Source organism: Nycticebus coucang, chromosome 15 (genome assembly GCF_027406575.1).
Source record: "Nycticebus coucang isolate mNycCou1 chromosome 15, mNycCou1.pri, whole genome shotgun sequence".
NCBI lineage: Eukaryota > Metazoa > Chordata > Mammalia > Primates > Lorisidae > Nycticebus > Nycticebus coucang.
The window spans coordinates 60,382,656-60,407,255 of NC_069794.1; the positions used below are offsets into that span (position 1 = coordinate 60,382,656).

Consider the following 24,600-nt stretch of genomic DNA (forward strand, 5'->3'; position numbering starts at 1 on the left):
GACCAAAAAATCTTCAACTCTAGGCTATTTTCCAAAAGCAAACCTGCCCATGAGCCCTCTTGAAAGACTGCCAGACTGTCAGAAATTACCGTAAGTCCCTCTTTGAGGTTGGTGAGACTGAGAATTCATTGCATGTTGGTCAGAAACAGAGAGTGTTACAATTTAATCCCAAGAGCAAGAAAGAATTAGTAATGAAAACATTGTCAGTGGATACTGTTGTCTGGTACACAGGCTGAGCTCATGGATCTGGCCCCCACACAGGGGCATGGTGTGGGTGGCCAGTGTGAAAATGCACCCGCGGCACACACAAAAACACATGCCGCCACCACCACCAGTTATATTTTTCCTTCTGCTTTGAAAAAGTCTGTAAGTTAAGACAAATGATGCAGTCTGGGAGTAACTGACCATTCTGTCACTATGAAAGTGTTGTATTTACACTAAATTAATAACTTGCCTGCAAAAAACCCCCACCAGGCTATAAATGAAGGGATCGAGGCATTAAATACTCATAGAGAAAAGAATACAGACACAATCCAACTGTTCCATAATAGTCCATAGCAATATATTCTAATGACATGGATAAGATTTATAATAGCCAGGCAAGCTTATCCTCTTTAACCAAACTATTTTAATAGTCCCATGTGGTTCCTATTTAGGACTGAAAATGACCTCCTTAGCTAAAATTATGCTTTAATTGACCAAAAATAAGTAAATACTTTAGGGATTTGAAGAATACCATTGGAACATGTACAAGTAAGTGCAACTGGATCAAGCTTTGAACATGTGCATGGCGCCTCCCCCAGCTCTCTTCCTAGTGAATGAATAGCTTTCGTTCATGTAACGTTATGTTCGGGTTGAGCGCTGCTGGAAGCACTGTCTTTTATCCTCTTTTCATTTTCTTTATTTTGGTAGCTTGCAGAGCTGGAGGCCACAGGACAGTCTGTTATATCATCATTGTTTAAAGCTTATCTTTGTGAATGTGATTGTACTCAGGAGCTGTAGAAACCAATGTGGCCTTTGGTGAAAGGCCATGGAATAATATGCCAACATTCTCAGAGGGGCCCAGCACTGGGAATGGTACTCTTCAACCAGGCAGGTAAGAGGTAATTCTTTTTTTTTCCTCAAAGCTGCTGGCAGTCAAGTATAGAGGAAGGCGGACATTTCATTAGTGAATTGTTTTTGTGGTTGAACAAACATATCTTGGACTTTTTAAAGATTGCATGTGCAATCAGCAACAGAATCGCTTGGCTGTCTTACTAACAGGTTAGTTAGTTAGCAGGTTGATGAGTCTTACACCAGACCTATTGAAGCACAGCCTCTGGGGATGCTGTACACATGAATCCAAACTTCTTGCAATAAAATTTTAATTTTAGAATGGTTTTAGATTTAACATAGCAGTTGCAAAGATAGTACCGAGAGTTCCCACATAAGTTACACCCAGTTTTCCTTATTAATAGCTTAGTATGATTTGTAATAATTAATGCACCAATATTGACAGAATATAATTATTAACTACGGGCCATACTTTATTCACCTTGTGTTCTTTTTCTATTACAAGATCCTATCCGGGACGCCACATTACATTTGATGGTCATGTCTCTGAAGGTTCCTCTTGGCTGGCACAGTTCCTCAGTCTCGCCTTGTTTTTAGTGACTTTTAATGGTTTTGAGGTGTACTGGAGAGTACTTTGTAAAATGCCCCTCAGTTGAGTTTATTTGATACTTTTCTCATGGTTAGACTGGCATTATGGGTTTTCAGAAGAAAGATCACAGAGGTAAAGTGACCTTCTGGTCCTTCCCGTCAGGGGAAATACCAGCAACAGGCCTCACTGTTGATGTTAACCTTGATCACCTGGTTGATAGATAGTTCTGATGGTTTTCTCTACTGTAAAGTGATTCTTTTTTCCACTTTGTCATCTTTTACTCTTTGAAAGGAAGTCACTGTGGGCAGCCCAAATCTAAGGAATAGGGAATTACACTCCACCTCTCTGAGAAGGGAGGAGCTATAATAATTATGGAATTCTGCTGCTGGGAAGTTTGTCTATTCTCCCCGACTTATTTATTTCTTCTATTATTTGCTTATTTTTTTATTTCAAGTTAATATGAGGGTACAAATTTTTAGGTTACATAGTTCTCACTTCTAAGGTAAAGTTCAAGTTGTAAAAGAGCCCCTCACCCAGAGGGCATGTAAACACCCCATGATGTGCACGTTAGGTGAGATCCCACCAACTGCCCTACCTCCTCTGCCAATTGCCCTTCCTCCTCCCTCCTCACCCACCTTGCTAGACTATATTTGTGTTTTATTGTTCATATGAGTATATAATTGTTTCTATATCGGTTTCGTATTAGTATTGAGTACATTGGATATTTATTTTTCTGTTACTGAGATACTTTACTAAGAAGAATGTATTTCACCTCCATCCAGGTAAACATAAAAGATATAAAGTCTCCATATTTTTATTTATTTATTTATTTATTTTTTTATTAAATCATAGCTGTGTACATTGATATATTCATGGGGCATCATTCACTAGCTTCACAGACTGTTTACCAAGTTTCACGTATACCCTTGTAAGATGCACCCCTGGTGTAATCCCACCAATCCCCTTTCCTCTATCCCCCTCCCCCCTCCCTCCCTTCCCTTTCCCCCTTCCCCCTATTCTTAGGTTGTAACTGGGTTATAGCTTTCATGTGAAAACCCTAAATTAGTTTCATAGTAGCGCTGAGTACATTGGGTACTTTTTCTTCCATTCTTGAGATACTTTACTAAGAAGAATATGTTCCAGCTCCATCCATGTAAACATGAAAGAGGTAAAGTCTCCATCTTTCTTTAAGGCTGCATAATATTCCATGGTGTACATATACTACAATTTATTAATCCATTCGTGGATCGATGGGCACTTGGGCTTCTTGCATGACTTAGCAATTATGAATTGGGCTGCAATAAACATTCTGGTACAAATATCTTTGTTATGATGTGATTTTTTGGGTAAAGTCTCCATATTTTTAATGGCTGAATAGTATTCCATGGTATACACATACCACAGTTTGTTAAAACATTCATGTGTTTGGGTTGTTTCCACAACTTGGCAGTTATGGAGCAGGCTATGATAAACATTCTGGTGCAGATATCTTTGTGGTAAAATGGTTTTTGTTCTTCTGGGTAGATACCTAGTAATGGGATTATGGGATAAAATAAAAGGCGTCGTTTGTCAATTGTTATTTCACATGCTCCCCTCTTACCATACCTCTTCCTCTACCCAGGAAAGTCAACTTTTAGTTCTTTGAGAATTCTCCATACTTCTTTCCATAAAGGTTGATTAGTTTGCATTCCCCCCCAGAAGTGTAGAAGTGTTTCCTTCTCTCCACATCCATACCAGCATCTGCAGATTTGGGCCATCATTTACTTATATCCATATGGATATGAGTATATTGGGTTATAATCCAATACTACTTTGTTAATCAAATTGTTCTAGATTTATCCATTGGTAGCTTTCAATCCCATATCTCTTTGATGTATTCCTATTCTTGTGGCATTTTGGGAGCACTTCTGGAACTTTCTGCCACTATAAGATACTCCTGAAATCCATATTTTCAACAAGCTCTCTCATACTTGAAAATTCAAGATTTATTGTTTTCTAAATGTCTTGACCAGAAATTTCTAAATGTCTTACTTATTGGTAGATATGGGACAAAGTAGTAGAAAAGAGAAATATCTCATGAAAGAATTTGTATGTGTCTTCAAAGTCTCTCTCCGTCCATTGGGTCACCTCTACAGCTAAGGTATGTACAGAGAGGCAGTTGTTCAAATCCAATCAGGACACTAAGGAGCTCAAGAGGTCTGCTGTGCAACTTGGTGACTGTAGTTAATGGCCATGTATCGTATACTTGAAAATTGTTAAGGGAGTAGATTTTCAGTGTTTTCTCTACACACAAAAAAAAATATGTGAGGTAATGTGTAAATTAAAATTTTGTACTTAGCTATTCTACAATATATACACATTTCAAAATATGTTGTGTACTACAGATGTATACACTTTTGTCAATTAAAAAATAATCATTTTTGTAAAAGCGAGAGAGACTAAGAACTGAGGGGAATCACCAGTGAAATGTTTTCCCAGGAGCAGCAGGGCTGGGGGCCACAGGAGCATTGCTGAGTGAGGACGACAGTTATTCTGCATTAGTCCAGCCCCTATCAAAGGGGATCTGGAACTGTGTCAGTTGTTTTGTAGGACTTCCTGGAGACTTCCCAGAGACAGAGGGTCAGAACAGACCCATGGACAACAGTACAGAGGGCTAGTCATGGAGAGGTGCCCTTCATGGGGAGGCCCGGGTGTTGGCCGTGGAGAGGTGCGGGGGTGTGGGGGGAAGGCCGGGTGTGGGTGAGCCGGCGCAGGAATGGGGCAGCAAGAATGTATCTGGGTGTGTGTCCATGCAGATGTGCATGCAGGTAAATACACTTGACCCTTGAACAATACAGGTTTGAACTGCATGAGTCTGCTTTGTTTGGGGATTTTCTTCTGCCTCTGCACCCCTGAGACTGCAAGACCAGCTCCTCCTCTTCCTCCTCTGCCTGTTCAATGTGAAGATGATGAGGGGACAACGGTGAGGACGCAGACCGTTAAGACGACTTGCTCCATTTAGTGAGTAATAAATACATTCTCTCTTCTTTTTGATTTTCTTAATAACATTTTTTTCCGAGGCTTAATACAGTACACAGTAATATAGCATACAAAATATATGTTAACGTACTGTTTGGTGTTGTTGTAAGGCTTCTTGTCGACAGCAAGCTATCTTTAAGTTAAGATTTTGGGGAGTCAATGTTATACATGGATTTTGAGCTGCTCGAGGAGTTGGTGCAACTAACCCTCCATAGTTCTGGGGTTACTGTGTTTCCGCTACCTGCCTTGAAGACTGCCATCTGCGTCTGTAAGTGGATTAGTTGCAGCAGAATGTACACGCCATGTTGACACAAGAAATCTGGAGGTGCACCTCATACCCATTTCCGAATCTTTCTCAACACTCTGTAGTGATGGTAAACACACAGCCGCAGCACACAGAACCACCCGAGACGGAGGCACCTGGCTCTTGCTTTTCTTGGCTCTTCCTTGTTTTCTATATTTGCCTTGGCTCCCATTCCATGGCTAAATACGGGTTTACCTTTTCAGAATGCATCTGGTGGTGTTTCTGTTAAGTGATAACAACAAATTACATCTACTCTTCCTTGGCATTAGGACATTCTAAAACTCTGACTGTCTGGTGTCATAGCCAGGCATCGTTTGTCAATTGTTATTTCACATGCTCCCCTCCTACCATACCTCTTCCTCTACCCAGCACCACTCATCCTCACGTGGTCCCCCTGGGTCCTGCAGAGGAAAGAGATGAACTTCCTCCCGGTACGCTCCTCCTGGCGGGCACATTGTCACAGCAGCTGTCCTCCAGGTACGCTCCTTGGCACACCTTGCAGCATTCTGGAAACAGTTGTGGGTTTTTTCCCCCCTGGCACGTTAGCCAGTATTGATTATTTTTATTGGGAATTGGGAGTGTTGTGTTTTATCTCCCAGGGATTTTTCACATCTGTTGCTGTACTTGAGTTTATGGTGGAGATCATTTGAAACAGAATTTTTGTCTTTTTACCCATTTGAGGCAAGAGTGCAGATGGGCTGTACTTTAAATTTTCTTGCTGCCACCTGGGAAGAATTTGTCATTTCATTCCTAAAGTAAAGAGGAAAAAGAAGCACATCAGAAATAATCTAATGCAAGTCTGTGCTAAACAACTCCAAGAACCCCAGGACGACAGTTCCAACAATGTGTGCGATTATCTGTGTCCATTAAGGATCCCGCAATGGGCAGACTTCCCAGTAACCTTTTTGAGCCTCCACTCAAAGGATTTTTTTCTCTGTCATTTTCATAAAGCTCTTAAAGGTGTAGAATGATAATCTCACTGGAAAAAAACAGGCAAATAAAATCAAGCAACCAAATTATCAGAGTAAAGTGGATGGATGGATGGATGGAGACGCGAGGAAGGAAGATCTTGGTGTATCTTTGAGGATTTGGACAGAGTACTAGGCAGCGCTAGTGGCCTTTCTTCTAGGGTGGCCTCCTCGCCTGTTTAGCCTGGGTCCTCTCCTGACCTCTGCCTGCCTTTTCCCTTGCTGGTTCCTCTCCACGCCTGCCCCCCTCTGAGGAGGTACTTTCCTGTCTGTCCCCCAAGGATGCTCCTCTGGGCTTCCAGCCACCCTGCTCTGACCTTGTCGTCACCTTCTTCATTCCCTTCTTTTCGGAGGCCTCACTGGGATTCCACCCTAACCCCTCACCCATTTCTTCTCCCTAAACTGTCAGAGAGCATCTGGAACACTACCCCGTGATGAAGGCATGCTCTAGTCTTGGGGAAGCCTGGCTTCTTTAAGCATTCACAACCTGGCTCTTGGGTCCTACCCTGCGATAGTTGCGAAGGCCCATGGTCTGGCTCGGTCCATCATCAGAAGGCTCCTGTCTTCCTTATGGCCAATTTGGAACATACCCAGAGGCCAGAGTGGGGTGCAAGCGTTTCTTTGGTGGTTTCCTCCAGGATTTCCTTTGGCTCAGAGTTAAGCCTACCTTGCCTGGGTCCCCAGAATCACCTTTCATCTTGGCCTTTGCTTCCACCCCCCCTTTCTCTCCCTTTAGGGTTCTACTTCATCCAGCAAGGAAGGACAGCTTCTCTTCTAGTTTAGGTGTGGACAATCTCTGGATCCTTAACCTTTTAACTCTGGACATTTAATGTTTTTCAAAGCTATGACCTGCAGAATCAAACCCCCTCCACTAAACCAAACCAATAAAAAATACCCCTCTTGCTAATATAAAACTTGGATGCATAATATACCAATATTTTCACCAGTCCTTTCCCACCCTAAACACACACAGCACACAGACCAGGGTGAGGTTGGGAGGCTGAGGGTGAAGCTCATATTTTGCCATTTGTAATTCCCTACTAGCCTCAAGGATTCCCAGTTCAATCTAGTTTTAGAAGCTGACTGTGTCATACAAATCCCCCGATTGCAGGAATTATGTGCCCCAAGCATCTCTGTTTCTTTCAAAACATGCGTCCTTTGGCAACAAGTTCCTGCTGCTTATGTAGGGGCACCTCCATCTCAGGCCCTGGAGCAAGCAAGGATGACTAACATCCCAGAGTACAGAGTGGCTGCTGACACTTCCTGCACTTGCCTGCCCTGGGTCTCTCGATGACTCTTGAACACTTATTGAAATATTGTGCCAAATATTTGTGCCATACAGTGTGAAGGTGGTGGTACAAATAATGGAACGATATTGTTCTTGCTGTCCTGAGACCCGCATTGCAAGGGAGAGGTAAACAGACATTTTCATGATCTGAATTATTTTCGTAGTCCTTTTTTGTGTTTGCGTTTTTAGAGAATGGAGTGTTAGGAAAGCTCCAGAGAAGGGAAAGATGAGTTCTGATGTGGATGACCTGGTGAGTTTTCCCGTGGAAGGTGGAATTTAGTCATGACCTTGAAGGACGTCCAGGACCATGCCTAACAGAACATATGGTTGAAAGAGCAGTTTGGGCACAAAGCAGAGCACAGGTGTGCGCCATGGGGGGCTCGCCCCTGGGGATCTCAAGGAGCTTTTGGGACTGCTGTGGCACTTTGGAGCAGTGTGGGAAATAGGAGTGGGAAGGGACACTGGGGTGGTGCTGCTAAAGGCTTCCATGGTAAAAAAGTATTATGCCAGGGTGAAGTTTACAAAATGCCCTTTTATGCACATTGAAAATATCTAGCCTGACTCTTTATCCATCTCTCGCCCCCACACTCTTGCTTCAGTTCTGAGCTTTAAGGAGATGCAGAAACAAATACGCACCAGTGTCCAAGTACCTCTCTGGATGTTTTTGCTTCCTAAAATGAATAAATTCTTTCATGTGTCTATTCTGACTTTGTAAATAGCTTTTTTTTTTTATTAGACAGAGTCTCACTCTTTTGTCCAAACTACAGTGCCCTGACATCAGCCTAGCTCACAGCAACCTCAAATTCCTAGGTTCAAGTGATCCTCCTGCCTCAGCCTCCTGAGTAGCTGGGATGACAGGTGCCCACCACAGTGCCCAGCTCAGTTTTTCTATTTTTGGTAGAGATGGGGTCTCGCTCTTCCTCAGGCTGCTCTTGAACGCCTGAGCTCAAGGGATCTTCCCTGTTTGGAATCCAGAGTGCCAGGATTATAGGCGGGAGCCACCATGCCTGGCCTGTAAATGGCTTTATGCCTTTTATTTTTGTTTTGTGCTTGTGGTCTCTATATTTAGGGGTTTAAGAATGCAGGCTGTGGAGGCCGGTCTGCCTAATTCTAAATCTCAGCTTTGTTAATCTTGGACATACCACATATTACTTACTCCCCCTCCCGTTTCTCAGTTTCTTTATCTGGAGAATGGGGATAATAATTGTACGCATCTTTCAGAGCAACTGTGAGGTTTAAATGGAATTATACATATATACGTTCTCGCTGCTTGGCCCAGATAAAATAAACATTCACTACTTTTGTTATACTTTTAAGAACCAAATGGATCAAATGAATTCATGTTGGTGTTGAAAGAGTAATACACACGTAGGGTGAAAGAACAGAAGCCGCGGCTCTCTTCACCTCAGCGCCCAGCCACCTGCTCAACCCGAGGCAGAGTCTCAGCTGTCTGTGCTTCTCGTGTATCTTCCCAGAATCAATTTGAGTTTCCAGAGCAGTGTTTTCAACCTTTTTTTATTGGCACACTTGAATCTATAGCTAACTTTCCATGGTACACTTAAATTATGTTGATAAAAAAAAATAAAGAGTTAAAAAAATACTTACTGTACTTTGAACTTCTTTCAAAAATAATTTAAGTAATGATCTTTAAAAATTTTCACAGCACATCTAAGATCCTGTCACGGTTGAAAATCACTGTTCTAGAGCATAGATACGTACATGCCTCTTTGTCTACGAATCTGTGTGTGTATACACATGTGTCTGTTAGCACACGCATACACATGTACACATATGTATGGTTTTCCACCTTGTATTTTCATATTATATCTTAGTGATTACTGCGTATCTGCAATGTAAATCTACATAATTCTTCTAAATGGCAACATAGTATCTTTCATAGCTATATAAAACCAATCCCTTGTAAGTGGAGTATTAAGATTGCCTCTAGTTTTTGTGTTACAAACATTGCAATGATTTCAGTACATTTTTGTTTTGATGACTATTATTTAATTGTAAATCATGAAGTGAATTCTTCCCTGTCTTTCTGTAAAATCTTCAGTGCAATCTACATTTTTCACTCATGCTTTGTGAGGTAGATTTACTTTGAGGGGGTGATTGTGAAGGGTTGTATTCAGCTTCAAGGTGGTTTTAAAAAAACAGAGGTTGCCCGCATGTGGTTATAAGGAGAATCATTTTAATGAAGGCAAAAAAATCTCTGAAGGAAATATTATAGTGCCTTTAACATGCTTCTTTCAAGGAAAAAATCTTGACATATTAAGCACAAAAAGCAGAATGTACTTTATTTATTTATTTTTTTTGAGACAGAGCCTCAAGCTGTCGCCCTGGATAGAGTCCTGTGGCATCACAGCTCACAGCAACCTCCAACTCCTGGGCTCAAGTGATTCTCTTGCCTCCACCTCCTAAGCAGCTGGGACTACATGCGCCGCCACAACCCCTGGCTATTTTTTGGTTGTAGCCGTCATTGTTGTTTGGCAGGCCCAGGATGAATTTGAACACACCAACTCAGGTGTATGTGGCTGGCGCCTTAGCTGCTTGAGCCACAGGCACTGAGCCAGAATACACATTTTTATTTGTTACTACTGCAGCTGTTGTTTTCTCAGTACCCTTTAAAATAAATCCGTGAGTTAAACAAAAACACAAGGAGGGACATCTGTTTATGAGTAGGTGAATATTTAAAAAATTTCCATATTTTTTCAAGTTTTATGGAATAAGCATGTGTTGTTTTCATAGTTAAAAATAAAAAATTAAGAAGACACTGTTAAAAGTATCAAAAGAGGGAAACAACTGTAGAAAAAAGACGTGGACAATTGTGAGAAAAGGAGACAAAAATGGGAAATTCTAATGCATAAGAATTAAGAAAGTATAGGAGTTACAGCTAAAGCCCTAGGAATTCTAGCCAACCCTGTGTCTAAAACTGTATCACAGTAGATATTAATATTTGAGAATCTTGAGTCATTGAAAGAAAGGCTTAGGGTTAAGACATAATAGATTGGCTTAAGTAAGGTGGTGGGAAGTGTGGAACATGTATAATGATACATTTTAAAATAATTGCCATCAAGATAATTTTCAAAGTGTTGTCATTGAAAGGGGAAACCAGCTGCTATCTGGAAAATGGACCTGTGTGGACAATTTCATTGCTTAACAATACTGGATAAGTGTGGCCTTTATTGTATTTAGTTTTCTTACAAAATACACTGTTGCTTTTTAAAACACTACCTAAGCCAGATCTATTTTCTTATTTCTTGCTTAACTATATTTGATTATACTATTCTATCCCTGTTCAAGTTGTTTAAGAAAGTGTCACTATAAATATTGATGGTGGCCATGGCAAGACTTAGAAAAATGGCCCTCAGATCTAATTCCATGCCAAAGAATTCAAGGGACTTTCCAAGTTAATTTATTTCCATTCCACTTGGAATTTGCAGTTAGGAATGGGGCTGATGGAAGCTTATGTTTTTACAATCTATAAAGACAGAGTTTACAAAGCAAATGGCATGTTTTACTTCCAGGAAATAAACTCTAAGTATCGTCAAGTTTTGCTACAGGTGTCTGTTCACAAACAAATGTTGTGTGGTTATGTGACTTTACTGATCTACCTAAGTTGAAACTGAACTTCCGAGGGCTATTATCACGCACGAAATGATGGATTTTGTTTTGTTTTGTTCTAAGTCAGACTTTTCTTCTTACTCTCTGTCATTCCTGAAACGGGCCCGAATTATTTAGGTTAATGCCTCATTTTAATAGCCCATTTTGTGAATTTATTGTGTTGAATATTCTTGAAATCATGGGCCTTGGATTTCAATCTCTTTTTAATGTGGAGATTTTGTCAAAATAGTTCTTACTCTTGTTCTATAAGTAGCGTGAATCACCGTTTTCTCCTTATTTCCAATCTGTCTTTGTCTCCAGTGTTAATGAAGGTTCTGCAGGGCCTTCCCTTGCCCTACCATTTGCTCCCATTTTTCTGAAACCAGATACATATGAGTACACTGCTCAAGAAAGAAACCACGGTTGTGTCTCACAGAGATATGATGATGTATTTCTGACACACAGCGCATGCCCAACAACACCTTCAGTCACTGATGCTTGTGATTGATTTCAGCGGCCCCTTTGGGGAGTTGATGCCTTTCAGATGAGGGCAGGTGGTTCTTGCTTGAACTGGTGGGTCCATCCATCAGAGCACCTTGCTAGATGGCTACATTCCCGACTTAGACAAAGCAAGCTTACGGAGCCATGGACCGGATTTGGGGACTCCTGGATTTTTGTTTTTCTTTCTTTTTTTCACTAACTCTTAACCTTAGGAAATTACTTCACCTGTGTGTTCTTCAACTCTACCATTTTCATACAAGAGGGCAATCATTTTAAAAGGCCTTTTCTGGATCTGAAATTCTATGATTCTAATGAAAGGAAAAAAGAAACCCAGTCAAATGGTCCTGTCTATAGCTTAAGTTAGGATGTGTTGTTTTCACTTACCAAGACTTTCCAGAGCCCTCTTTTCCCTCCCTCATCATTCTTTCCACTGTGTCCCCCCAGTGCTTTGCCTGTAAAGGCCAGCCCCATCTCCACCCCTGAGAGTTTAATCATGTGATATTATAGTTATCTGTTTATATTCTCCGTCCCCTTTACAGGACCACGACTCCCTAGAGGGCAGGAACTTCATCTCAGCCACCTTTGTGCCTCCAGCTGCACATCCAGACTGGTCACACGACAGTGCCCAGGAATGACTGCTGAACAACAGGACTAGTGCAGAAGTAAAACACAACAGCTCTGAGATCCCCAGAGAGTCTCTTTCCTCTTCAGAGCACTGGGCAGGCAGTCAAGAAACGCTGATTTGGCAGCTTATGGGTACAGGCTTAACCTGCAGTTTTCCAAAGTCACCTGTGAGAATAGAGTTACTAAAATGAATTGTCACAGTTTCTCGAGCCTGTACTACATCTGTCATTCTCATTCCTGTTTTACTGATGAGGAAATCAAGTCCCACCGAGTACTGGATGACTTGTTCAAGGTGTGACAGGTAATGAGTGGAGGGTCTAGGATTCACAGCTCATGTTCTTTAGGCTACACCACACCGCTTCATCCCAGGCAGGGTGTATTGTTAGACTGATACGTGGCTAATCAGTGAACATATAGCACGGGCAAGGTGCAGTGCATGTGACTGGTGGCTGTGAGGAAGTTGTCAACTATAGTGCTTAGATGCTACATTCCTACCCAGAGCGTAGTTTTTAGCCCTTATCCTATGTAATCTCCTCCCACTGTTGGCCACATCCTTTTTTCTCAGCTTTTGTAATACATTCTTCTCTTTGCAACTATTTCTTTTCAGTCTCTTTTGAAGACTCTTCCTCCTCTATCCAGCCATTAAGGGTTGGTGTTTCTTACAGCTTGGTCCTAGAGCTTTCCTCTCCATTCCCTCATTCCCTACACATCACCACCGAAGGCAAAGGATTCAGTGATGACTTCTATACTGCTGATTCCTAAATTCCTATCACTGAGCTCTGGACCAGCCTGCCCACTAGACAACTCCACTTCAATGTCTACAGGGCACCAAAGTAAACTCATGCCCTTCACTCTATTCTCAATGCCCTCCCTTGGTTTCTGCCACTTTTTCTGAATGGTCCCATCATTTAAGTGCCAGAAGCCCAGGAGTCATCCTCTGGCCTGCCCCTGCCTTCTCTCTTCCTCCCAGAGCAATTCCTTACCAACGCTTTCTGTGTTACCAATGATTAGTTCCCGCATCTGTCTCCTCTATTTCCACTGCCCCCTGCAGCAGTCCACGTTTCCACTGCCTCTCCCCGGGGTGGCTGCATTAACATCCGACTTGGTCTTCTACCATCCTCCCTGACCCTCCTCCTTCTGTCCCCTTTTCACTCTATACGCAGAGTGATCATTTTAAAAATAGAGACATATTCCTCTTCTCCATCTCAATGAGTTTGCATTGCTATTAGGGCAAAGACCCAAAATTGTTCCCGTGGCACAGGCTCTGAGTGGTCTGGCTGCATCTCACCCGCCCTTCCCCTCTCTACACGTCAGTCTCGGTGGCCTCGCAGTTCTCAGGCCTTCCCCACTCCACAGCCCAACCCTGACATAGGCTGTGTCCTCTGTTTGGAATGCTCATTCCATCCCTCTGTGGGGGCTGAATTATGGCCCCCTAAAGATAACTAGGTCCTAATCCTTAAAACTTGTGAATGTTATCTTAAATGATATGCAGCAATGGATAAAGGGACTCTCCTGAAGTATCATGATGGAAGCAGAGAGAGATGTGAAGATGCTATGATGCTGGATTTGAAGATGGAAGGTGCCATGGGCCAAGGAATGCAACTCTAGATGCTGGAAGATGGAAAGAACAGACTCTCCCCAGAGCTTTCCGAGGGAGCATGACCTACCCACACCTTGATTTCTGCCTAGTGAAACTGACTTTGGATTTGTGATCTCCAGAACTACAAGAGAATAAGTTCCTTTTGTTTTAACCCATGGTGTTCATAGCAATTTGTTACTGCAGCAATAGGAAACTAACACAACAACTTCTTATTTGAACAAATGCTTTACATTCCCTGGCATAAAAGAGGCGCGCCCAGGCCAAGGGACTAGAACTACACCATCTGGTATGGTAGTTGTTAGCCATTGGTGGCTACTGAGCACTTGGAAATTGCACTTTGGGTTGGGTGGTGTGGCTCAGACATATAATCCTAGTACTTTGGGAGGCTGGGATGGGAGGATTGCTTGAGGATAGGAGTTTGAGATTAGTCTGAGCAACATAGGGAGACTCCATTTCTGAAAAAATTAGAAAAATTAACTGAGTACGGTGGTGGGTGCCTATAGTCCTGGCTACTTGGGAAGTTGAGGCAGAAAGATTGCTTGAGTCCAGGACTTTGAGATTGCATTGAGCTTTGATGATGCCACTGCACTCCAGCCTGGGTGAACAAGTGAGACCCTGTCTCAAAAATAAATAAATAGTCTAAGTTGCACTATGGTCAGTGCATCTGAGGTGGGGCTGTAAAAAATTTGGGTCGTTTTAAAAAGAGTAATACAACTCTACTGTGGGTGAAGGAGAGGAATATACTTGCATTTGGTGGGCCTGCCCAATGCAGTTAACCCTCCTTCATCCCAGCTATAGTAACAGGCACATGGCCCAGGGATGACTAATCCTGAGACACTGTCACTAAGGCCACAGTCACTGGCCTTATGGTCTAGTCCTGCGCTGGACTAAGCAGGGTCCGCTCCAGGATTATGTTACAACCCCTGAGATGGGGAGTTAGTGTTTTTCTCCTTGTTGAGCTGAGTTGCTGAGCTGGGATTTCACAAGACAGGAATTCTCTGTGCCCAGGTACCCCCCTTCTCCCTCTGCCTGGGGAAAGTGCACCACCGGCAGCGATGATGAGGCTGACATACACAGAGAAGTGGCTGAGGCTGGTTGGGGTGGCACAGAGACACACACTGAGCTGATTACAGTTTTTGAGTCTCTGGTCTCCCTAAGGCCAGTTTTACCGCAAGATCACAAGTGTAAGGGATCATGAGGACCCAAAGTTGTAGGAGCCACTTTTGCCACTTGGAGTGAGCTTGGCAGGAATGAAGCCTCCCAAGGAAGGCAGAGCTCAGAGGCTGGAAAAAAGAGCTGAAACCCAAAGGATAGCTTTCAAAATTCCAGGCTCCAGCGTGCCTGATACTAGCACGACACCAATTTTGTGAGCAAATAAGTCCCTCTTTTTTCTTACGTATTTTGGATTTGATTTTTCGATTGGACTAGTCAAATTTCATTCATATAACTAGCAAAATATTTGAAATAGGATTTTAAAAAATTTGTGGCTCGGTGTCCATAGCACAGTGGTTATGGTGCTGGCCACGTGCACTGAGGCTGGTGGGTTTGAACCCAGCCTGGCCCAGCTAAAAAAACAACAATGACAACTGCAACAAAAAAATAGCCGGGCGTTGTGTTGGGCGCCTGTAGTCCCAGCTACTTGGGAGGCTGAGGCAAGAGAATCGCTTAAGCCCAAGAGTTTGAGGTTGCTGTGAGACTCTTGTCTCAAAAAACAAACAACAAAAACCACAATAACACCAGAAAAAATAGTTTATATTTGCACTATGAGAAGAAAAAAATTATTCAGAGATTCTTGAAAGGGGATGGGTAAGAGTGATACCAGAGTTTCAGGTTCTTGGTCTCTGTGATTTGAAGAATAAATCTGGGGACCACAGATTGGTGGTTAGACAGAATTTATTTACAAAAAAGAATACTAAAGCTCCCGGAGAGAAAACCCAAGTTGGGGAGAAAAGCTCTCTCTGTCTCTCTCTCTAGCTCTCTCCATCTAGTGGTATATATAGGTGCACGGGATCCTCGGCCAGGAAATGGACACAGTCTCTTCCACTGGGGCGAGGGGAATAAATGTATTAATGAATGGACACAGTCTCTTCCACTGGGGCAAGGTAAATGAATGTATTAATGAATGGACACAGTCTGTTCTGCTGGGGAGAGGTGAATGAATGCATTAATGAATGGACACAGTCCATTCAGGGAATTGAGGCCTAGGAAACTTACATGAAATTGACTTAGGCATAGGAAATGGGGGTTCTGCATTCAGTCCTAAGTGCAGAGGGAAGGAGACACCAAGGCGCCAGTGTCTCCCCAGCAGTTCTTCTGCCCCTTTGGCTATTGGAGCCTCTGGTGGGGGTGGGAGGTGGGAGCCCCCCGACCCCAAACCCACGCCCCCTACCCTCCAGGCTGCTGGTTCACCGAAACAGCCAAGGCAGAGGTGGCAGGTCCTCCAGCTCTGCTCTGCTGTGCTAGCTGGGGCACGACCGTGCCACCTGTCCTGTATCAATATGAGAGATAACCTATTTTATAATAACATTGTTAATGGATGAAATACATCTGGGCCCTATGAAATCAATTGCCTCCCTGCTAAATTCCATTTCATCCATCCTCCCCAGCCTTCTATTAGTAGGGTAGAGTCTGGGTATCAAAAAAGGTATGGGCTCTGTGATCCCAGTGACTTTCTCCCCTAATTTATATATTTTTAATTGACAAGTAAAAATAGTATACATTTACCATGTATTAATCCAAGATGATGTTTTAAAATATGTACACATTGTAGAATGGTTCATGAAGTTTTTTAACATGTGCATTACCTCTCAAACTTACTATTTTTTTTGTAGTGAAGTCGCTTGAAATCTACTCATCAGTTTTCAAGAATATAGTACATTGTTATTAACTATAGTCTCTATGTTGTTCAACAGATCTCTTTCTCTCTTTTTTTTTTTTTTGAGACAGAGTCTGACATTCAGTCATCCTGGGGTTGAGTGCCATGGCGTCATAGCTCACAGTGACCTCAAACTCTTGGGGCTCAAGGGATCCTCTTGCCTCAGCCTCCCAAATAGCTGGGACTATTGGTACTGGCCACAATGCCTCGCTATTTTTAGAGATGAGGTCTTGCTCTTACTCAGGCTGGTAACTCCTGAGCTCAGGCAATCCACCTGCCTGGGCCTTTCAGAGTGCACAATGTATCTCTTAATGTTATTCTTCCTGTCTAATGGAAATTTTGTGTACCCTGACCAACCCCAGCCCCTCCAGTGACTGGTAACCACTATACTACTCTCTACTTCTGTGAGTTCAACTTTTTTAGATTCTAAATCATGGGATAATTGTCTTTCTGTGTCTGGCTTATTTTACTTAATGTAATGTCCTCCAGGTTCATTCATGTTATTGCAAATGACAGGATTTTCTTTTTTTTGTAAAGGCTGAAAAATATTCTGTTTTGTGAGTGTGTGTAGATGTGAAACATTTTCTTTATCTATTTGTCCAAGGATGGACACTTAACATTGACCTACTATTGGCTATTGTGAAAAATAGTCGCAGTGAGCATGGCAGTGCTGTTATCTCTTTCACATACTGATTTCATATCCTTTAGATATATATCCACAGTAGGATTGCTGGATTACGTGATAGTTTTGTTTTCGATTTTTAGGGAATCTCCATACTGTTTTCCATATTGGCTATATTAATTTACATTCCTACTAACCATGTACAAAGATTCCCTTCTTTCTACACCCTTGGTAGCACTTGTTATCTTTTTTCTTTTTTTGAGATAAAGTCTCCCTCTGTTGCCCCAGGATAGAGTTCAGTGGTGTTATCATAGCTCACTGTAACGTCAAAACTCCAACTCCCAGGCTCAAGTGATCCTCCTGCCTCAGTCTCCTAAGTAGCTGAGACTACAGGCATACACCACCATGCCTGGCTAATTTTTCTATTTTTTGTAGAGATGGTGTCTACAAATGGACAAGAGGTGGGCAGGATGGCTGTCCTTTTATAATAGCCATCTTAACATGTGTAAGGTGACATCTCATGCTGGTTTTAATTTGCCTTTCCCTGATGATTAGAGAGATTGAGCATTATTTCATATACCCATTGGCCATTTGCATGTAAGTCAGCTTTTGAGAAGTGTCCACTCAGGGATATCAGTGATTTCATAGTCTGTCATCTTCGTCCAGTTGGTGATGATTTGGAAAGGTTTAAAATATAAGACCTAAAAGGCAGAAATTCCTGTCTCTTTTGTTCCCTGTTGCATCTTCAGTGCTCCAAAAGTGCCTGGCTTGTGAAAAGTATTTTTGAGTGAAAGAACGTATTCCAGCAGGATTTGCTTTGCCCTTGTTAAATAGGTTAAGAGACACAGGGAATTGAAGATGTTGAGAATGGTTCCTGGCCCTCACAAGGAGGTACACATCAGTTTTTATTCTAATGCTTTCCTTTCTAATTGTTACAAGCTCATAGACTGAAAATCATTGAATTGCTTCTCTTGTATTTGCAAAATATACTTCCAAGACCATCCATACTCTTAAAGATTTGCACATTATCTTGTTTAGATATTTCCTTGGATGCTGAAAATTTATAAGGATCAAATGCTTAGAAGTTACAGACTCCTTGGAAAGCCCAGAGCTGATCCAATGAGCCTCAATGACCTTTTTGTTTTTTGAAGTATAAGAAATACCTGACTGAGAGAATAGGATGATTTAATTATACATCTGGGGTGAAAACATGGCAGCATGTTCTGCATTACTCATGGAACAAGCATAACCCTGATTCAAGCAAGCTGCGGAAATTGTGAATACAATTGCCATAATGATCTTGTGATGGTGGTTTTCTGAATATTACCAGTCATTTCCCCATGGGACATCTGCCAGAGTCCCCTCCTCTGTAGCTATGCTTCTGAACGGGGTTTGAATGGTGGCCAACCTGTCTTCACTGCCCTGACACGACTGCGTTGTTTTTAGTAATTCACGTAGACCTTGCACCTGGTTGTCTGATGCCCTACGTGTATGCACAGACCCAGGGCAGCCTTCTCAGCGTCAATGCATCCTCTGCAGTGAGCACTGCCTTGAGATCAGTGCAGGGAGCAGCAGGTGTGTGCTCCAGTCTCAGTGCAGCATTAACTGTGCGCAGTCTTGGGCTGAGCTCTCAATGACTAGTCCACATGGGTGGTCTCCCCGTTTCCCTACAGGGAGAAGGGTGCACACAGGCTTTGCACCGGAGTTGGGTGCTGTTTGCATTGGTCGAGTTAAGGAGTGATTAGTTGGAAAGAAACTATGATGTCAGCTTGGTCTTTGTGGATTTTCTGACTCAGTGTTTATGATGGAGACACATTGTTAATCGTCTAAGATATCTGGTCCAATTTGTATCAGACAATAGTCATTTTTTGTTTTCCCTTATTATGGTAATTTTGAAGTGTTTTCTGCGGTGAGACTATGGAGGAAGATGTGAGGAGGTGGTGCTTTTTTAGTCTTTTTTTCCTTCTAGAAATGGAATAGGGGTGCAAAAAAGATTATGGCCCAAGTTGATTTGGAGAATTGTTATTATTTTCAGTCTGTCCTGTAAGAACCAAGCTGCGTTTTCATGTGCTTTGTCTTCTGCTGGGACCCAGTGCTGGAGTCAGGGTGCTTCTGGGTCTGAGCACTCTGCAGCTCCCTGAAAAGCCTGGACAGGAGGGCGGAGCTCCCCTGGCTTCCCTTTCTCCCTGGAAAGTGCGGATCTGACAACCGAGTCCGGCCTACATTCAAGGGATCGGGGGTATCTGTGAGGCTCTTAGGCCTATGAAGGCAGGTTCTGTGAGAATTTCAGATAAAAATTCCTGGAGAGATCCCAGCTACTTGGGAGGCTGAGGCAAGGGAATCACTTAAGCCCAAGAGTTTGAGGTTGCTGTGAACTGTGACGCCACGCCAGCACTCTGCCAAGGGTGACATAGTGAGACTCTGTCTCAAAAAAAAATAAAAACATAAATAAAAGGGTGATCAGGAGGCCTTTTGAGGGCTGATGACGTCACTGCAGCTGACTTCCCCCTCTCTTTCTTGCCAAACCCTTGGCATTTGGTTTGCTGTTGGGTAGGGACCTGCGTTGAGAGGGAGAGTGCTCCTGTAATGACCTGTCACATCTCCATCCACCCTCAGCCCCACTGGGGAACCAGGAAAGATGAAGGGAGAGAGAGAAGGAAGGCGGGGCTGGCTTTGATGATGACAGTTTCCTCCTAGGAACTCAGAAGGAAGAGAGAGGTGCTGAAATGGCTCAGGGCACCAGCTGCTCACTGTTTGCAGGGTGTGTCAGGAGTCTTGGAGCTTTTCTGTAGTGACGGTCCTTTCAGTGAGGGTCACCCTACCTCCTTCTTCACCCAGAAGGGTGATGCTCTCGCTGCTAATGGGCTGGTGGTGAGTCTGACCTCCAGGCCCTTGGTGAGCACCCCACTCCAACACAGGGAGTTATTTTCTGCCCTTTATTATTGTGTGTCTGTCTCTCTCAATAGGCTGAACTCTAAGGATGGGAGGAAGCTGGGCTTTATCCATCTTTACACTTCTTCCTGTTGAGTCCTAAGGGCCTAGCACAGAACCTGCCTGATAAGGAGGATTGATAATGCAAGAAGGGTACTCCTGTGGCCACCGAAGGAACCACCAAAGCTCTAGAATCACAAAGTCCTTCTAGCACAGCCATGCTCCACACAGAAGAGTTGGAACAGGACAACTGCAGACCTTCGAGCTGGTTAATTTTACATTCAGCCCACATCCTATTCATTCTCCATGTCTGTATTTTGCACAACTCCTGTGCTATAAATGCTTTGACTATGGATAGAGCAGCAATCTTTTATATGTATGAGCTGTTGGTTCTTTCTAACATTCACACATACCCAGCCCAATACTCTGTGCATAGCTGGTGCTTCAAAAATGTTTGTTAGTCTACGTTTCCTTGTGCCTCAGCCTACATGAGGGGGTGTGGTAGGCTGAATAATGGCTCCAAAATATGTTCACATCCTAATCTCCAGAATCTGTAAATGCTACCTTTTTAAGGGTCTCAAGATGGTGGATTATCCTGTGTGGCTGGGTAGGCATGAGGCCATCACAACAGAGGATACAGCAGAAGGAAGCCAGAGGAGAAGGGAATGTGACCACAGAAGCAGAGGTTGGAGTGAAGTGTTTTGAAGATAGAGGAAAAGGTCACAAGTCAAGGAATACAGGTGGCTTCCAGCAGCTGGAAGTGAGTTCTCCTCTAGAACCTCCAGGAAGGACCAGCCCCGCCAACATCTTGACTTGAGCTCAGTGAGACTGATTTTGGACTTCTGATCTCCAGAACTGTCAGAAAATAAATTTCTTTTGCTTTAAGCCACAAGCTTTGTGTTCATTTGTTACAGCAACAGTAGGAAACGACGTAGTGGTATATACATGGGGCCAGGGTTCTGTGTCAGCTTTGGGCAGTAATCTTACTGGACTGAGAAGGTGAGGGAACAGATACAGACTGACCTGCTGGCTGTGGCCTTCTCCTAAATTTCTGGGCTGGAAGACTGTGGCCTTCCAGCTTTGTGCAGCCCTAGGGTTGAAATTTACAGCTCTGGATAGAGTGAGCAGCTGCTTTGGGAGGACGGACAATGGGAACAGCCAACAAATGCTTCCATGGGGCCCGGGACCTTGCTGTTTATCCTCCTTTCTCCTTCAAATCATGCACAGTGACACAGCTTAGGATGTAGCTTTTGGTTCTTCAACAAAAAACATTTCCAGAAAATAGGAATTATACCCTTATACTATATTACACAGAGAAAATGAACTCCCAAGTCAGAACAACTACCTCAAAGAAAGTACACTGAGCCGCCTTCCCCACCCCAAACAGTCATCGGAACATTAGTGCAGGATTAAATACACCTGGAGAGATAAGGGGCGATAATGGTGCTATGAAAAATTTGAGAAGGAAAAACAAACAAATTGGAAATACATATGAGAAATTTAATAGAGGAAATAAATAACAGTGTGGAGTGATAAAGCTTAGATGAATACATTTGAGACTAAGCTCGTGAGTTAGACTGTCTGATTGAGGGAGTCTCTTGGAAGGTTGCAGGAAAGAGTCAAGAGGTAGAAAATTAAGAAGAAAAATCAAAGCCCAGGACACAGAGGATAAAAGCAGAAACACCATTATTCATCAAATAGGAGCCCTAGAATAATAAAAATTTTTTAAAAGAAGAAATATTTGGAGATTAAATATTAACCATGGAGATTAACTTTCTAGAATTATGGAGGAAAAACAGATTAAAAATACCTATAGCAAGATAATAAGAACCCCTGGGATATCTCCTGGACAGATTATAGTGAAATTTAAGAACATCAAAGACAAAGAAATAGACCATTTTATTAAGCCACAAAGGAATTCATCTTATAGACCAAAGGGTGAGCATCCTATTTATATAGACTACATTCTACAACTATAAAAACTGATAGATCTATTTCACTGTCAATATAGATACAAAATTCTCACATAAAATGTTAGCTGACTGCACACAACAATGTTTTTATAAACCATCATGGTCAAGTAGGATATATCATTACATGAAAAAATAAAATTAAATGGTCATGGCATCAAGGATAGGCTGAAAGGCTTAAAGCCGACTAGAGTAAGTAATGGGTGAGATACACATGAAATGCCTTTTACATAAGTTGAAAACACATGTACTCAAGACATCAATATAACCTTTGAGGAATTTATGCAAAAAAAGGTATACAATAAACAAATTAGAATGGTTGCCTATAGGTAGGGAGAGAGAAATAAGGAGTGAGGATTGGGGTTAAAAAGATACAGTATTAAATACTGAAAGGATAATCTGAGTCTAGGATGAACTACTGAAACTCAAGTTATTCCTTCCATCTCCTCCTAAGGTAGATTTCCAAAATGACCACAGTACTTGGTAACTCTTCTTATTAAGAGGTGGAATCTGTTTTCCCATTCTCGGTATTTCATCTTGTGACTTTCTTTGATTAAGTTCCTTTGTGGCAGTTCTGACACTAGGTCTCAAGAGGTCACACAGCTTCTGCTGTTACTGCTAGGAAATCTGAAACCATCATGTAATCACACTTAGAAAGCCTTTTGGAGGTTGAAAAAGTTGAAAAACCATGTGAAGAGAGGCCCCATGTGTCCCTCCACTGGCCTACCAAGGCTGTCATAAACTGGCCAGCCTCAGTCCACTCACCAAATATCAGCGTATGTACAAACAAGCCCAGGCAAGATCAGCTGAATTCAGCTTAGACCAGAAAAATGACTCAGCTCATTCAATAACCCAGCCTAAAGTGTGACATACAGAACCATGAAAGAAATAAATGGGTGTTTTAAGATATTAAGTATGGAGCAGTTTGTCATGCGCAAAAGCTAACTTATACTACCTCCTGTTCGTAGCCTTTCTTTTTGGTATAAGAGTAACACCTGCTCACTTTCACTCCTTATATGTGATTTCCTTCCCTTGATCCATCCATCCATCCATCCATCATTTATTGGATGTCTGTTCATTGTGTTAGAAACTGGGAACACAGAGAGTAAAGATAAAAGTACCCATCCCCAGGGTGGTACCTGTGGCTCAGTGAGTAGGGCGCCAGCCCCATATACCCAGGGTGACAGGCTCAAACCTGGCCCCAGTCAAATTGCAACAACAACAAAAAACGTACCTATCCCCAAAGATTCAGGTGGGCACCCAGCTGGCAAGTCTAATCCAGACAAAGGCGATACCTTAGCCAAGTTTTGAAGTAAAAGCAGGAGATAGCTATGTGAGAAGTGATGTGAGGTGGTGTGGTTTGGTGGAGGCACAGCAAGTTGTCGCGTAGAAGCTGAGGAGGTCAATAGAGGTCTCTTCCATGGATCTCTTCACCATTCCCCGGAGGTTCCTTTGCCCTCATGCAAGTGAACCCGTTTGGGTCTGTCCCATGGGTCCTCACAAGACCACATGGCTCTGTACTCATGTGACTTCATAGGAGCTACAGCCTTGGCCATCCCAGGGTAACTGTGGGAACATTTGCTAAATTAGCAAATGCACGTAAGTTGCTGGCTTAAGTCTTGAATTCTCTCAACTTCTGTGAATCCATAAATGTATAATATAATTATTGTAAACATTTTAAATGTGCATGTCTTCTTCCTCAATTAGACAGAAAGCTTTGTCTGAGGAGCTGTCAGAGTCCTAAACTGGGCTCTCATCTGAAAAACTTACATTCTGATACATGCTGTATAAATTAGACTTCTCCAGTGTTACAGAAATGCTTATTCACCACACCCTAATGGGGGAGGTAAATGCTTTCTCATTCGTATAAACTCCAAACATTTATCTCTAGGATAATATTTTTTCGATCCTTTTTTATGCTGCCTTTTAATCGCAAACTTTGTATGTTTAAATTGACCAGTCTTTTTATTTCTGGTTTGGTGTTATGTATGTGTGTTCATGCATGTGAGATAAGCTTACATTTACCTGCAGCTATAGAAATATTCTACCAAATCATTTTATGGTACTTACATAATTGTTTTTTTAAAATACTAAAATTTTTGACACATCTGGAATTTATGTTGACATAAAGATCTTGTATGTTTCTCTCAACTCCAAATAGTTGACCTGTAATAGTATTCCAAACTCTTTCATTAAATGTATCATATTTAAAAATGAGTTTTATTTTCTACACATATTTGGACTTTTTATGAGATTATGTATTGTTTCTATTCCATTTATCGATTGATCTGTTCCTGCATGGGTGACTTATTTATAAAACTACTATTGTTATCTATTTTAAAATATATGCTGGGGCAAGCTCTCTGTTGCCAACCCCACCTCGGATTTCTCTTATGTATCAGATAGATATTTTTTCAAGTTTTTCTGCCAACAGTCTTTTAGAAATATTCTTGACTGACTTTTAGATCATGCCAAATTCAGAAATTAATTGCAAGAACTGGTATCTTCATAATATTGATTCTTCTTATCTATCAATATGTCTCTTATTTATTCATATTCTTTTTTATGTCTTTCACTAATGTCTAATGTTTTATGTACTTTTTTTGGGGGGGGTATAAGGCCTGTGTACTGCTGATGGAATTTATTTCCAG

The 24,600-nt window shown here is 42.2% G+C and overlaps 1 long non-coding RNA gene across 1 annotated transcript; it reads left to right on the forward strand.

Moving 5' to 3' along the window:
* The first annotated feature begins 982 nt into the window (after positions 1-982).
* On the forward strand, positions 983-20,449 carry LOC128566725 (uncharacterized). Its single transcript, XR_008374622.1, has 3 exons — positions 983-1,096; positions 4,480-4,642; positions 20,015-20,449. It is a non-coding gene; the product is annotated as an uncharacterized LOC128566725 (long non-coding RNA).
* Positions 20,450-24,600: the final 4,151 nt, after the last annotated feature.